The sequence below is a fragment of the Leptidea sinapis genome, chromosome 41 (genome assembly GCF_905404315.1).
Source record: "Leptidea sinapis chromosome 41, ilLepSina1.1, whole genome shotgun sequence".
Classification (NCBI taxonomy): Eukaryota; Metazoa; Arthropoda; class Insecta; order Lepidoptera; family Pieridae; genus Leptidea; species Leptidea sinapis.
The window spans coordinates 302,297-318,039 of NC_066305.1; the positions used below are offsets into that span (position 1 = coordinate 302,297).

The following is a 15,743-nucleotide window of genomic DNA, read 5'->3' on the forward strand; positions in this document are numbered from 1 at the left end:
ATGGAATTAGAAGGACTGGATGTGGCTAACGACATTTATAACTTGAACACGGACGAGAAAAATAAATACTTTTTTTACTAGTCCGTGCTGTTGAAGTAAACTAACGGCCATTTTCACTAACCTATCTATCCTTAAGCATTGGACTATAACGATATTGGACATAACATTGGATAGATAAGATCTTATCATTAAACGGTGACAGCAATGTATCCGTAACTAGAGATACGTTATTGAAAACGTCCGTAAAAGAATACATACGGTTTGAACAGTACAGACTAAAACAAAATTAGTACAATATTATGTAATGGTTATTCATCAGTAACCACTTAATAATAACATAATAAATTCCTACTACTAAGTAAGTACATATAGTAACGTATGGCGGGAAAAAAAATATATTTTGGAAATGTAGCACAATATTTCACAACTTTATTTTTGAACGCAATGACAAAAAACTATTGTTAACAAATCCTTTGTTATTTTATCTCATGTTTTGTGACTAAGCTTTCAAGTAATTAAGTTTTTTATTAATATTACGAAATATTTTAAATACATTCATGTTTCAAATTGAATGTTATAAGAGTAATAGATAGGTAGGTGATCACTTTCGTCCATTATTTTGTTTGGATCTTTTTAAGGCGACACTAAATGCCAGCGACCTTGAGCGATGTGAGTTCACGGCTGCCGGCCCGCCATCTATGTAACAAAGCCAATATTTTCAAAATTCTTGTGTGGAAAACAGTTTATATGCTTACAATCCTCGTTATTCACTACTAATCTGAATAAATGAACCTACACAAAAAGTACGAGCTGTAAGAATAACTTTTCTGAGAGAAGTACCAAAAAAATGCGTCACGCCATTCCAAAAAACTTGTTTAACTTTAAAGAAATGTGGTAGTTCAAAAAGGCTCGGCAGTGTTAACTATAACCAACAGCAAGCATTAGCAACCTACAAATAAGACTTAAGGATATGTGTAACAGGATTAAGTAGTGTTCATAGCTCGAAATGCTATACTTTCACCACAAAACTTGTCTAAAAACACCATATTTGCGTGTTTTCTGCTTACTCTGCGCCTTAAAGTGAAACTTTTACTACATCGTCTCATACTTTTTCGTCTGTGTCATGTCGCGTGACGGTCGGGCGGCGCCTATAGTTCGCAGCAGCTGACCGTGTAGTGTATAGACTATTACTCATTTGTGCCAGTGCTGCACGCTATTTTGTTTGTTTTTGTCATTTAGTAGTAAATGTTGTTATTTAGTTAAATGTCTATAATGTGAGAAAAAGTTTCACTTTTACCGTGGTTTCATAAAACCACACAATCCTTTTTTCACAGTTTTGTTTGATTTTATTTTTGATTTCATAATTTAATAATTTTTTTCTAGATCCTGTGACTGATTATTGTTGTGAAAATAATTATTTGATACAGTAGGATTGCGTAACTTCTCTTTCAATATCTGTCGGTTTTTCTTTCTCGTTACTAGATATACTAAGTATGTGCCGTGCGTGTACTTTGATACCAAAATATTGTTTTAGTTCGCATTCAGCGAAGCCTTTTGGCTTTTCGTTTTTACGTGCCAAATCCATCATTTTAAAACAGTTACTTAAACCGGAAGTTGGCTTAACCGCCCGCCAGTAAAGTGAAAGTAGTTTGTTGCTTGGCGCCCGCAACATCTGCATTTTGGAAAACAGGTATTAATTATTAAACCGATCGTTAAAACACAACAATGTACAACAATAGAAAATATCTTGTAACTTACGTAATTAATTTAGTTTATTGTCTTTGGCTAAAATTTTGCAGATAGCTTTCTTTTAAGTTAATACACTCCCTTATTGATTGATTCATTCATCAAATAGTCTGCAGATATTATATGACACTAAAAGTATATTTTTTAACATCAAGTTAAAACTATCACTAAATATTTTACGAATTTATACAAAACAGTGTTGAGATATGTTTTAACTTTCACTCACATCTTTATTTACTACTGACGGGTGAAATTTAAATGAATTATAATTTATGGTCTACGCTAAAATGGGAAATATTTAAAAATTATGTGGTGGGCGCTGCAGTGATTTTTTATATCTTTAAACGAGTAATTATTGTTTATATATATATATAATCTGAATTTCGGAAACGGCTCCAACGATTTTTAAAAAATTTCGGGGGCGATAAATCGATCTAGGTTTCAATTTAAAAAAATATAGTTTTATCCGTGTTTTAATGAGAAACAGCTACTATAACATAAGAATACAAAGGTAAATTTCGCCACTTTATACAAGACTATAATAGCTCAGATGGGACACTGGGTGATCCGGAAAGCAAAAGACCCCGGTTCGAATCCAGATGTCCTATTAGTTTTTTTTGTTCAAGTTTTGTACATTCTTAAAAATCGTCCAGATATTGTATTATCAAATTAAATATATAGTAGGTATCTAAATTGACGTTCTCTCTATTGTTTTTATATATTTTATGTTGTGAAACGTAAACATGTATCGACAATGTATTTGTAAACAGATAATACAATAAACTCCAATATATATGTTTTATTTTGTAACTCCATTGGAAGCTGATACTGCACGCACGAAATCAGAGCATATTGTGTGTCATAAATATAAACTCATGGTCGTTCCCAATACTCAGTCTATCTCTTACTTGAGATAAAAAACGTAACTATTGTTGGTTTTTTATGTCACAATAAACTTATCGACGGTATCTCACCTTATCCGTACACGCTGTCTGTCAATGGGACGACGTGTAGCTTACCAGCGATAGAAGTTTGCATAGTAATTGCAATTCATGCGTCCCAATATAAGGCGATAACAATGACTTATACCCGAAATTCAAATTCAAATTCAAATATTTTTATTCAAAATAGGATGTGACATCACTTATTGAAAGTCAAAAAACTACCACCCATTCGAAAATGAATGCCTCAGACCTGAGAAGAATGGGCGCAACAAACTCTTTTTTTTTTCATCGAATAAATATGTTTATAAAGTAATATTGTACAATTAAACTTATTATTTAATAGCCTGAGGGCGGTCACTCCATTCCCAGATCTGTGGTATCATTAAGAAAGTCATTTATGTTATACTAACCTTTACCACACAAACGTTTTTTAACGATTCTTTTGAATAGCGTTATACTTTTGTTTTGAACATTTTCTGGGATCTTGTTGTAAAAGCATATATACATCGGCCCACAAAAGACTTACTAACTCGACTTAGCCGAGTAGTAGGCATCATAAGTTTATGTCTGTTGGAACACCGATTCCTTCTATTGCGAATTGGTATTTCAAAAAATATTCTTCTAAGTATAATCAAATTGTGGAATATGCCTTCTTTGGTATTTCGGGGCCACTTTATAAACACGCACGACCCTGTGATTCTTCTCATGTTGCAATAGCTAGGACGGTGGTGATACACTTGCAATCATCATTTGAACGTGAAAAAGTGGACAAAAGTTTTGTTTATTTAGTGAAATTATGCCTATGTATTAAATGATTTCTTTGGAGGTTTTTCACTTAAATAATCAACTATGTATATTTCGAAATTTGTAGAAGTACAATAATCATTTAGCTTAGATAATATATACTTCCGAGAGCCTCTTGCTGCTAGACAACTGATGAAAACTGGCCAAGTTTACGAGTTTAGTGTCTGTGGCAAGCTACGACTTACTCTCACTATTTTACTGTCAACAAAAATTTTTTTTCGACGTTTTCACAGCTGTCAAAGTCGAGATGTACCTATCTATGTTCTTGTAATGAAATAATGTCACATCAGAACTGTCAAACAGTGTGCCAAAAATATATCTCATAGAATTTTTCAAACAGAAATAAAATTGGAATTAAAAAAGAATTAAGGGTCAAGAATCGAAATAAAAACTATCGTATCTCTCATTTTTGAGGAAACTTTGCACAGTGTGCAAAATTTGATTAAAATCAGTTCAGTATAGGGGCGAATAAGTACTTTTTAAGCGCCCGATATTTCGGTTCTGTTGTAATTTTTGACGGATACTTTAGAATGTGTGTTCACATAAAATACTTTGGGGTAGCACAGAAGTATATATAATATATCACGACGGATACTGCAGTATCTATTTTACTTTTTGCTAGACAGAAAATACTTACACACTACTACTATAAAATTAAAATTATATAAAATTGCTGTACTATTCTTATTTTCTTTGCAATAAAATAATTCGAGTACAGATAAACTCTAAAGAGATAACAAAATAAAGCCAGTTTCTTGTTTGTGACAAAGATTAAACATTGATATTAGTAATAACATATTATTATGAATGACATAATAATGTCTATACGTACAAACAATATATTGTGATAAAAAAAACTCCGGGAGTGCCGGCAGAAGTGAAAACTTGAACATTAACGTTGTACATTATTTTTTCAATATTTTGGAATGGCTAGGGAATAATTTCGCATGAATTGTTTTATTTATCAGTATAAAAGTACTAGCATTTAAATGGTTAAATACAATATTTATTTATTGCGCTATCGTACACATAACCATCACCAGTGGCAGGCTCCTTTACACAGGATGCCGGCTAGGTTATGGGTACCACAACGGCGCCTATTTCTGCCGTGAAGCAGTAATGTGTAAACATTACTGTGTTTCGGTCTGAAGGGCGCCGTATCTAGTGAAATTACTGGGCAAATGAGACTTAACATCTTATGTCTCAAGGTGACGAGCGCAATTGTTGTGCCGCTCAGAATTTTTGGGTTTTTCAAGAATTCTGAGTGGCACTACATTGTAATGGGCAGGGCGTATCAATTTCCGTCAGCTGAATGTCATGCTCGTCTCGTCCCTATTTTCATAAAAAAAATTACAATTTATATTACTTAAAAAAATCAGAACTATTACAATTATTTTACATTAAAACGATTGTCTCTCAGAAAAATCAATTTTCATTCATACTTTCAACGGCTTACGAATTTTCGATCAGGTCACGAGTTTAACATTTTATACCCATCCCAAGAAGAGTACTCACCGCCGCTAAAGAAGTGTTCACTTCGATAATTAAACTGTAAAAATATTTCACGACTGAGATTCGATCCCTCGACTTCGCGTTGTTTCGGCTTCCCAATCAAAATGATTCAACCACTGGTCCAATGACGGTATGATCATTTAGTTTTAGTTAGAGGTAAGTATTAATCTTTCATCCATAATTTCAACGACTGTCTTACGCATTTTCGATCAGGCCACGTGTCCTGACGCGAGTTTAACATTTTTTACCCAAGAAATGTTGAGATGTGTTTGTACATGTTATAAAATAGTTAAGTTCTGGTAAGGTATGGTATGCCTTACTAAATATAAATTATCATTATCATTGAAATAATTTATTTAATATGCATACAAAGTATTTTTGCAATATTTCACAAGAGATTATTAGTCATTGAACTAAATATATTTCAAACTGGTTTATTCATAATACATCGTGTCAGATAATGTTTAAAATTTTAAAACCAACTAGCTGACCCAGCAAACGTTGTATTGCCGATATTAAAATCGCGATACAAAAGGAACTGTTGATCGTAGATGGGTGAAAATTTGAAGTTGTATGTATTTTTTAATGCTGACTCATAATCATTTAAAAAAAATGCCAAAAAAAATTTGGCGTGGACCACATTTAGGGAGAAATAGATGTTGTCGAATTCTCAGATCTACCCAATATGAACTCAAAATTTTATGAGAATCGGTCAAGCCGTTTCGAAGGAGTTTAACTACAAACACCGCGACATGAGAATTTTAAATATTAGATAAAGATAGTATATCTTTATATATGATCGTTTTCACAACATTTCATTTGTAACGACAAAAACTAAATAGCTTCATTTTATGTAGAGAATCGCTTCGTTATTGCAAATACTTGCAAAAATCAAAATAAAAAGTGGATTGGCTCATTTTAAATACCATCTGTGTATATTAAGTGTATTTTTTGGAGTGAAAACTTATTTAGCTGCGTTGGGAAATTTTTGGTGGGGAAAATTTTATGGGGTCGCGTCAGTCGTCACCGACATGCTCATGACTGGCGCACGCGTTGAATAAATAAAAATAAATCTAATATATAAAATTCTCGTGTCATGGTGTTAAACTCCTCCGAAACGGCTTGACCGATTCTCATGAAATTTTGAGTGCATATTGGGTAGGTCTGAGAATCGGACAACATCATTTTCATCCCCCTAAATGTTAAGGGTGGTCCACACGATTTTTATTTTTTTAATTTTTTTGACATTTTTTTTTAAATTTGTTTGATTATGAGTCAGCATTAAAAAATACATACAACTTCAAATTTTTGCTGGGTCAGCTAGTATACTTATATAGTTAGATACTATTTGAATGTGTGTGAAATGTCGTGAGTTCGCGTCATCGAAATGCTTATAGCAGTGTATCTGTAACTATACAGCTGACGTATTGTACAACATTAGCGCTGTGTATATCTTATAAGTGAAATTGAATGGATTTAGTGAAAAGTTCAATGTGTATATACTGGGCAATGTTGAAATTCCTTAAAGGCCGGCAACGCCCTTGTGATTCCTCTGGTGTTGCAAGAGAATGTGGGCGGCGGTGATCACTTAACACCAGGTGAACCGTACGCTCGTTTGTCCTCCTATTCCATAAAAAAAATGAGATATATACATTTGAGGTTATATTATATTAACTTTGAAATGAGAGCAATGTAAACAAAGAGACGCGTTACTCAATGATGTTTCTCCAAATGTTAGTCATTATTTATAGAAGACAATCGAATCCTTTGAACAATAGCATTTAATTAAGTGAAAGTCGTGCCTTGTGTAGGTTATATAGGCGTCTGCTACATCTCTATTTGGAATTCATTAGACACCCATTGGTATTCCCCGTTGAAATCGAAAGTAAAATGCGCACTTAATCATTGTGATCGCAACAGCAATATATATATATAACGACCCGATTATATTATCTAAGGCCCTGACGTCGATGACGTCACATCGTCGCTTTGTTACGGTAAGCATAGCGAAACCCTCTACGGCCGTTTTCAATAACCTATCTATCCCTAGTTTAAGTTACTAGAGGTAGACAAATCTATCCTTTTACGGTTACTTACATTTCAATAACCTATCGACATAAAGCATTGGACTACATCTATATTGGACATAACTACGGATAGATAAGATCTTGTCATTAAACGGTGTTAGCAATGTATCCGTAACTAGAGATACGTAATTGAAAATGGCCGTAAGATAAAAGCGATCCACTCGAGTGTATGAAACGTGCAGTCATTGATAGATTGACAGAGACGGCTACATAATAATCTTGTTAAAAACGGAGATAGCCAAAATCCCCTACGTTTTATGCAACTGTTCGCTTTCAAACTTAGCGGTATCATACTTCGTCGCCAATCGCCATACTTAAATTATGACTATTTCAAACTTATATCAAATGACTGCACGTTTCATACTTAACTTAATTTCAATTTTTACTTAGGCAGTTCCGCCTCTTATTACCTATTTTTTTTATTAATAAAATTGTATTACAATAAAATTTGTTGATTAAAAAGCCATTCCCGGGGTGAATGTCGATAATTAAGACTTATTTAGTATGGCTTAGTATAACTTTCGCCATCCGTAGTTGTACTTAGAGTTAAAATGGCGTGTCATTATGACACGTAAGAAGCGTAACAGTGGTAACAGTTTTCATTGTTCAGACACGTTTAGATAAGGAATTTTAGGAATTACCGTCTTCATAAGAATGCTGAAATGGTTTGGACACGTGGAGCCAACGAGTGAAGAAAGAATGACGCATCAAATATATAAGGCAAGTGTGTGTGGGCAAGTCGGTCGCGGGAGACCTCGTAGAACATTCGTCGACCAAATCGGGGACGTTTTGAGAAATGGAAAGGTCCGAAGCACCCGCAACCGGCGAGCATGTATGAAAAGAGTAATGAATGTAGAGGAAGCGCGTGAGGTTTGTAAGGATAGAAGCAAGTGGCGTTCTATTGTCTCTGCCTACCCCGACGGGAGCAAGGCGTGAGTGTATGTATGTACCATCTTTATATTAAACGTACGTGGCTAATTTATCCAATTCGATGGCTGTAAATGTCTACAGCCGGCTTTAAAGGTTGCAAAGTTGTTTCAGCCCGTGTATTTATATTTTTTACTTAGATAATTTAAAAGTTGTTTGTATAGTATTTTGTAGTAAACACTCAAACAGTTATCTGCGCACCTTACCGATTTGACAGGTGACCCAAGGTCTAGTATAAACTTCTGTCAGAGAAGTGTGGCTGTCATTGAAGTACAATATTGATTAATTTTGCAAGATTATTTTTGTTTTATTTTTTACACGCTTTTTGTTAGCTTCACCTGTATGTATGTTTGTTTATAACCGACTCATTTTGGCGCGATTATGACCCACTTTATACGGCCAGATTTCCTTTAAACTTCGTAGATTTATCGAGGACCGACTACAATACATTAATTTGATAAAATTATTAAATTTTTTCAATTTTCTAAATAAGACACGTGTTTCGCATCTACACGAGGCATCCTCAGGACATGTTGACTCGCCAAAATCTGGCACGACACTCAGACTATGTCTTTTTAAAAACATTTGGATAATTATGGATATCCGCAAAGTAACGCCTACTTCAATAAATTTTCTTAACGAATTATGTATTATTATAATTTTACTTTCAGTTTAAATATCATTTATTCTCATTGCAAAGTGTCTCTTACATGAGAACAATATTTATAAATAATAATCTATGAATCGTCCTTATAATAAACATATATAAAAAACAGGTATAAAACTAAATATAAGTGTGTGCACTAGAAAAAGGAAGTATCATCTGTAATACATTTCGCTAAACGAAGCTTGAATAAATTAAAAGTGCCTGCATCTCTGATATCCGAAGATAATATATTCATAAATTTAGTTTCTTTATAAACTTTGTCTGCAGGTGTTAGGAATGGATGATGGAACAGTATTTTAATTAGTTTGTTTAATTCTTTAAATTAAGTTCAATACTTTGTTAAATTCAATAAATTATTCTTTTCTTTTTAGTTACTTACCTTGATCTAAGTGAATATATATATATATTTGCCTCGTTGTTACAAGGTAGTTTATTTCCTGTGGTAGTTTATTCAATTCGTGGAGTGGAACACGGGACAACGACCCGTCGCATCTGGCCCTTGTCGAAGTTACGGTACGGTTAGTCCGCCAGTGCCATAGAATAGCGGAACCACCATAACTAATTTGTGCAACAGTCATTGTTCTTTTTAAAACTGCCGTTTTTGTGTACCCCACTGAGTTTATATTACTTTTTATGGGTATAATTTTGTATGGTAGTGTAGGACAAACGATGTTAAGTGATCAGCGCCGCCTACATTCTTGCAATACCAGAGGAATCACAGGAGCGTTGCCGGCTTTTTAGAAAAGTGTGTGCGCTTTTTTTGAAGGTTGGTTCTACGAGGTTATATCGCTTACTATCGGGTGACCGACTTGCTTATCTCGTTATTTTTTTTATAATACAATCCCTTAGCCTCTCGCTGTTAAGTAACGCATGACAACAGGCCAGGTTTACTACTTTAATTTGCATGACAGCTATGTCTTACACACGCGATACGTACTGTGTCACTTTGTTTTAGTGTGCGTGCGTTGCTGAAAATAAAGGCTCACAGTTCGTCGCTATTTTTTTCGACGTGTTCACAGATGTCATGATCTATCTATATATATAACTTATCTAAGATAAATCCTAAAATGTGTGTTCCTATTGTATAGAAATTTGTGTTTACGAAGACATTAAAGGTGATAAAGTTAAAAATAAAAATGACATTAGGTATTTTTTTTATGAAAAGGGTCGAGACGAGCTACGCCCTGCCCATGACAGTGCAGTGCCGCTCAGGATTCTTGAAATACCCAAAACCTCTGAGCGGCACTATAACTGCGCTCGTCACCTTGAGACATCATATGTCAAGTCTCATGTGCCCAGTAATTTCACTAGCTACGGCGCCCTTCGGACCGAAACACAGTAATGCATACACATTACTGCTTCACGGCAGAAATAGGCGCCTATGTCGCACCCATAATCTAGCCGGCATCCTGTGCAAAGGAGCCTCCCACTGGTGGAAGGTAACTCCTGCATTTCTTATAATGTATTATTTTAACAATGACGATATCAATAACAATAAAATTAGGGGGATTCCATAATATACAACTATGTAATCGCAAAACACTCCTCTTATCTTATCTGCCCACAGATTATTAATCTCTGTCACCTCTGCTACAGACATAACATTGACCTTTAGATAAACATGTAAGAGCAATAACCGTTCACCCAGTTTGTAATAAAAAAAAAACGATCTAAGCGGGAAGCCCACATCCTCATTGTTAACATAACGCACATGATCTCCATTGAACTATGAATGTATTAGTATTTACGGAAGTAAGCACCGTTATAGAAATGCCGCGTGTAAAGAATTAACGAATTTTGTTATTGTGTTGTCTTGTTTGAAATTGTTTCCACTAATGATTGACGAGCCAGTTGGGCAAAATCCAATGAGACAATGAAAACTTACTTAAAATGTCACCGACTTAGCTCAAATGATTGCGAAACTGAAGTGGCAGTGTGCAGGGCACATAGCTCGACGGACTCTCGAATCACGACCACGTAGCGGAAGACGTAGTGTTCTGATGATCTGGTTAAGATCGCTGTTGGATGATGCCCTCATATATATTGTTGCAATATCGAGACAATCGTTAATCACGACTTCAATGAAATATAGGAGTCATTATTCAAATGTTTAAATTTAAAAGTTTTTACAATCAATTATCGGAAGTAAGAATCTATCACTCATTTTGCAAAACTGGCCTGAGTAGGATTATCCGGCGAACTGGTCAAGATCGCCGGAGTAGGTTATATGAGGGCAGCGCAGGACGGATCATATTGGAGATCTTTTGGGAAGGCCTTTGTCCAGCAATGGGTGTCTTCCGGCTAAAATGATATGATGACGGAATATCTAACCTATTTACGATTTATGGTTTCGGTTACCTTAGGTGTCTATTAATCACTCCAAATGGACCATCGCTCCTCGGTGGTTCTCTGATCTGATCTACGAACAGTGTAATAATGTTTTTAATCGCCAGTTTATTTCCTCATAAAAGGCATTTATTTCCTCAAAATTGATTCCATTAGAATTATTTTTGATGACGAGTTCAAACACTACCACCGTTTATTTGCGCTCCTTTTAATAAAATATATAATGTTTACAAAAGTTATTGCTATAAAATAATCAGAATCTAATCCCAAGCTGTCCGATCGCTTAGATATTCAGCTGTGGGGTCTCCTACTCCACATATTTATGACAGAGGCATTCTTAATAAAACATTAAAATTTATTTATAGATAATGCCTTAACAGCAACTGGGTCCTTATTACAAAAGTTAAAAAAAAAAGACGTGTGGCACTCGAGGACTGCCGCGGTGAAGCTATTGCATAGCATTTTTTATCAACTTATGCATTTATAATTATTTATTTATTTTATTTATGCAGTATTTTTTTTTAATAAAATTAATTTTAAAAAAAGCAAACGGGAACTGAGTAAAATTTAACTTGCAAGATTTGATTACAGACAGACAACGGGACAGGTGAAACTAAATAAAAATGCTTGTCATAATAATAAAAAATAAAAAAACGTGATAAAAAGGCTCGAACCGGGGACCTTCTGCTCGTTGGAGCATATGTGATAACCGCTGTTCCACGGCAACTGTAAAAAGCGTGCCGAAATATCTATTAAGTGTTAGGTTATTTTCGTTACGGAATTTTTGGATTCGGTCCCCACGCTCAAGGCTCGCGATAGAAGCTATGCAATAGCTTAACATTTACCCTTAAAGCCATTAAGTATCTTGAAGTTGTTATGTACTGAAATTACTAGCCAATAAGTAAACAATTTGTTATTTTTTAAAGTGATAACCCTCATCTCTTGGATTAATTACACAAATTAAATTTGAAAACAAAATTTATGAACAAAGCGAGACCTCTCGCATTCCGTGCGAGTGCTCTTCCACTGAGCCAGCCGTTCGAGTGACGACAATAATCCCGTAAAATTTCCTCGTCTATAGTTCTAGATTGAATAACTTTCGATAATGCCTCTTAAATATTCTATATATATAAAATAGGAATGTATGTTTGTATGTTCCCTAATAACTCCTAAACTATTCGAACGATCTCAATGAAATCTTTTGTAATAGATTCGTTGAAGCTCAAGGAAGGTTAACATATATAGTTTGGCATGAGACGATCCCACTCACGCATTTACCATATCTCTCGAACCGTTTATTGACAGAACAACGTCTGTCGGGTCAGCTAGTATTATATGTATTGAAAAAGCATAATCACAAATTTATGATTTCTGTAATTAAGATAAAATAGTAATGAACAAACGTTTAATAATGGTGTAACATATTATTTTCAGATTATAAAGTCAATGACGTCACGTAACTTTAAAATCTATTTTTAAAATGAGTGATATTCTTAATTTTTAATATAGCTTGGAACTGTTAATTAGAACCAATCCAATTTGAGTTATTATTATCAAAATACAAAGTCTGTGGTAAAATTATCTCTCTAGTGTCTGATATGTTAAAATATAATTGGCGAACGTGTTAATAAAAAAAAAATAGACCACCTAATAAGGTATGGTGGATAGAAACAAGGAGTAGGTATAGCTTATGTAGTAAATAATAGTTCAAAAAGCTTCCACAGTGGCGCTGGTGTAGGCACAGTGTATGGTATAAAGTATGAATGTAGCAATTGTAAACGAATTGCAGTATGCTGAGTAAAAAAAATAATATTATTGTCGACCAAAGTAGTTAAATAGTGAAAATTTCAACATCTTACGTTGTACAAAATAATTTAGTTAGTAAATATAACTTTAAAGAATTATTATAGGGAAAAGTAGTGCACTTTAATAATTATATTCTATTCTCTCTACTGTGATTAGTATTATTTTATATTTGGCGCTTCTTTTTTAATTTACCGTGATGCTACTGTGGCGCCACCCTAATTTAATGGATTTTGCCGAAAACTTTTTCTTATACACAGATAGTAAAGCATAAAATTTAATTTTAACGATTTAAGACCGTACCTATGTATGAAATGACATATCTTAACGATTTCTATACTTACCTAATCTGTATAGACAGATTAATATAATTCAAAGGAATTTGGCAAATCGATTTATCAATCTATATTTTGGCTGATTGTCATGTTAGAATGGTTTTTAAAGCTGTTTTTGGTGTGCCCGTTAAAGATATTCTGCTAATAAATTAACATGTTCCAAGCATATCAAGGTTATATTTAGCTATAAGTACTGGTAAATAGTGAGATTACTTGCTAACCCATGCGGTCAGCGGTTTGGTGTCACACGATATCTAAGTAATGATATAAAATTCACTTAGTTGGATAGTTGTGGGAACTGAGACCATAATAGTTACAATTATGTTGGCAACACATTATAGTTAAGCGTTTATGACTATTTAACTCCATTATGGGGATATCCATCATCCAACTCCATTATATTTATGGGGAAAAGTACTATGCCAGTCAGTTGAGTTGATCGCTTGTTTTTAAACATTCTAAATTTTAGGGAAAACTGTCGAATACAATCACAAACTTTTATAAATCTATTAAAACTAATCAGGTAAATTTGAAACCTCCTAAGTTTTTTTTTACATATTGTTATAACTGTAAGAGACAGGGATGAGCTGACCGTACACCTGACGTTGAGCGGCAACATCTGTTCCATATTAATGACATTATGATCTGAGTCTTAACGCATCGCTAAACTATCTAAAATTCGTTTTATTTTCTATTAATTCTAAAAATCTTTTATATCTGCAAACCTTTCATTGCAAACCGCAATAAAGTCTATTGTTAAATTTAAATATGGTTTTATTGTAGCGTCCGAAAGAACTGTTTGAATATGTGAAATATTCAGCTGAGTAAATAACGTAGATATATTGGTAGAAATTTTAAAAACATACTACAAAAACGTTTTAATGATATATTTACAATGATAAATCAAGGGGTAGGTTCCAAAATCAAGTAAACCTCCGGTTGGGGCCTACTTGATATAAAAATCGTAACTATCGTTGACTTTTCTGTCCCAATAAATTTATCGACGGTAACTCACCTTATCCGTACACGCTGTCTGACAATGGGAGGACGTATAGCTTACCAGCGATAGAAGTTTGTATCGAAATTGCAATATAAGGCGATAAGAATGACTTATCGGGTATATTGGGACAGCTTCAGATTACTGACAGTAGAAGGTAGTAATTTATTTCTATCTGTAGATAGTATATTGGGAACGGCCGCTAAACCACATGTTATGTGTAATCCCCTTCAAGTACATATAATTCGTATAAGCAATATTTGGAACTGGTTAGATAGGTACAATATGCAGCTGTAAGCTATTTAATGTTAAAAGTATATTACATCATATCCCGGAAATAAAGTCGTCCGACAATACAGTATAGTATATCCATACTTACAAGCAAAAATACTAATTAATGAAAAAACTTTTCGTTCGGAACAGCCAACAACTTATATATCTGATACAGCGATCTTGGTACCCCAAATTGTTGGGGATGGCATGGCCTTTACTTAAATATCAAATTAATATCATGCTGTCCCTTGCCGATAAGGTTGGGTCAATCCAATTTGTCGCTACTGTTACGTTTAGGGATATAAGAATGTTGATGTGATTTCACCATTAATAATTCGTGCTAATCATAATATAACTTCTTTAAAATATTTAAATAATTAACAGATTTAACCTTAAGTTGGATAAAAAAAATGTATTTCTATAATACAGGTGTTTTAACAGGCTAGCGAAACTCTCTAAGAAAAAAGCGATTCACTCGATCGTATGAAACGTTCAGACATTGACAGATTGACAAATGAGGGCTATAATCTTGTAAAAAAGGAGATAGGCGAAATCCACTACGTTATAAGAAACTATTGGCTTTCGAACTTAGCCGGATTATACTTCGTGGCCAATCGCGATACTGTAAATATTACTATTTCAAACTTATTTCAAATGACTGCACGATTCATACTAAATTTCAATTTTTACCTAGGCAGTTCCGCCTCTTATTACGTAGTATTGACATCCTCTTTGGGATATAATAATGACAGTCTGCCGTAACGAGAATCCTCACTTTATGGCCTTTAGGCCTATCATGAAAGACACGATATTAAATAAACCATTGTGCTCCCTTCAAATTCATAGAGCGACATACCGCCATCTTTATGACGTCAGGCCCAGGCAGACATTTGACAAATCGGCAGTCGGCGCCATTTGCAAAACTGTTACACGAATCATATGAATTCACACATAAAATTTTTTGTATTATAGTAACTTGTTGGTTTTTTCATTTTGGTTTTTAGTTTTGTTTTGCATTTTAAAATATAACAAAAAACTTTGCAAATAATTTATGCATTGATTTTTTGTAATTGTAATAAGCCCATAGTCATGACATTGAAGTATAGTTAGAAGCACAGAGCAACACAATCCGGCGGCGGCCTGTGTTGCTCTGTGCGTACGGAAAACGAAGTAAGTACAAATATTATTAGCTATTTAAAATAAACCTAAATATTGATAAAGCCAAGTATCACATTACGACTGATAATTTAAAGAATTTTAAAAATGCAATCATTTTATAATTTGAGGACATTAAAGAAGAGT

The 15,743-nt window shown here is 34.0% G+C and overlaps 1 protein-coding gene across 7 annotated transcripts in view; it reads left to right on the forward strand.

Moving 5' to 3' along the window:
- The window catches only part of LOC126976512 (uncharacterized), a 176,551-nt gene that overhangs the window by 145,219 nt on the left and 15,589 nt on the right, over nucleotides 1-15,743 (forward strand). The gene's annotated exons all lie outside the window — the stretch shown is intronic.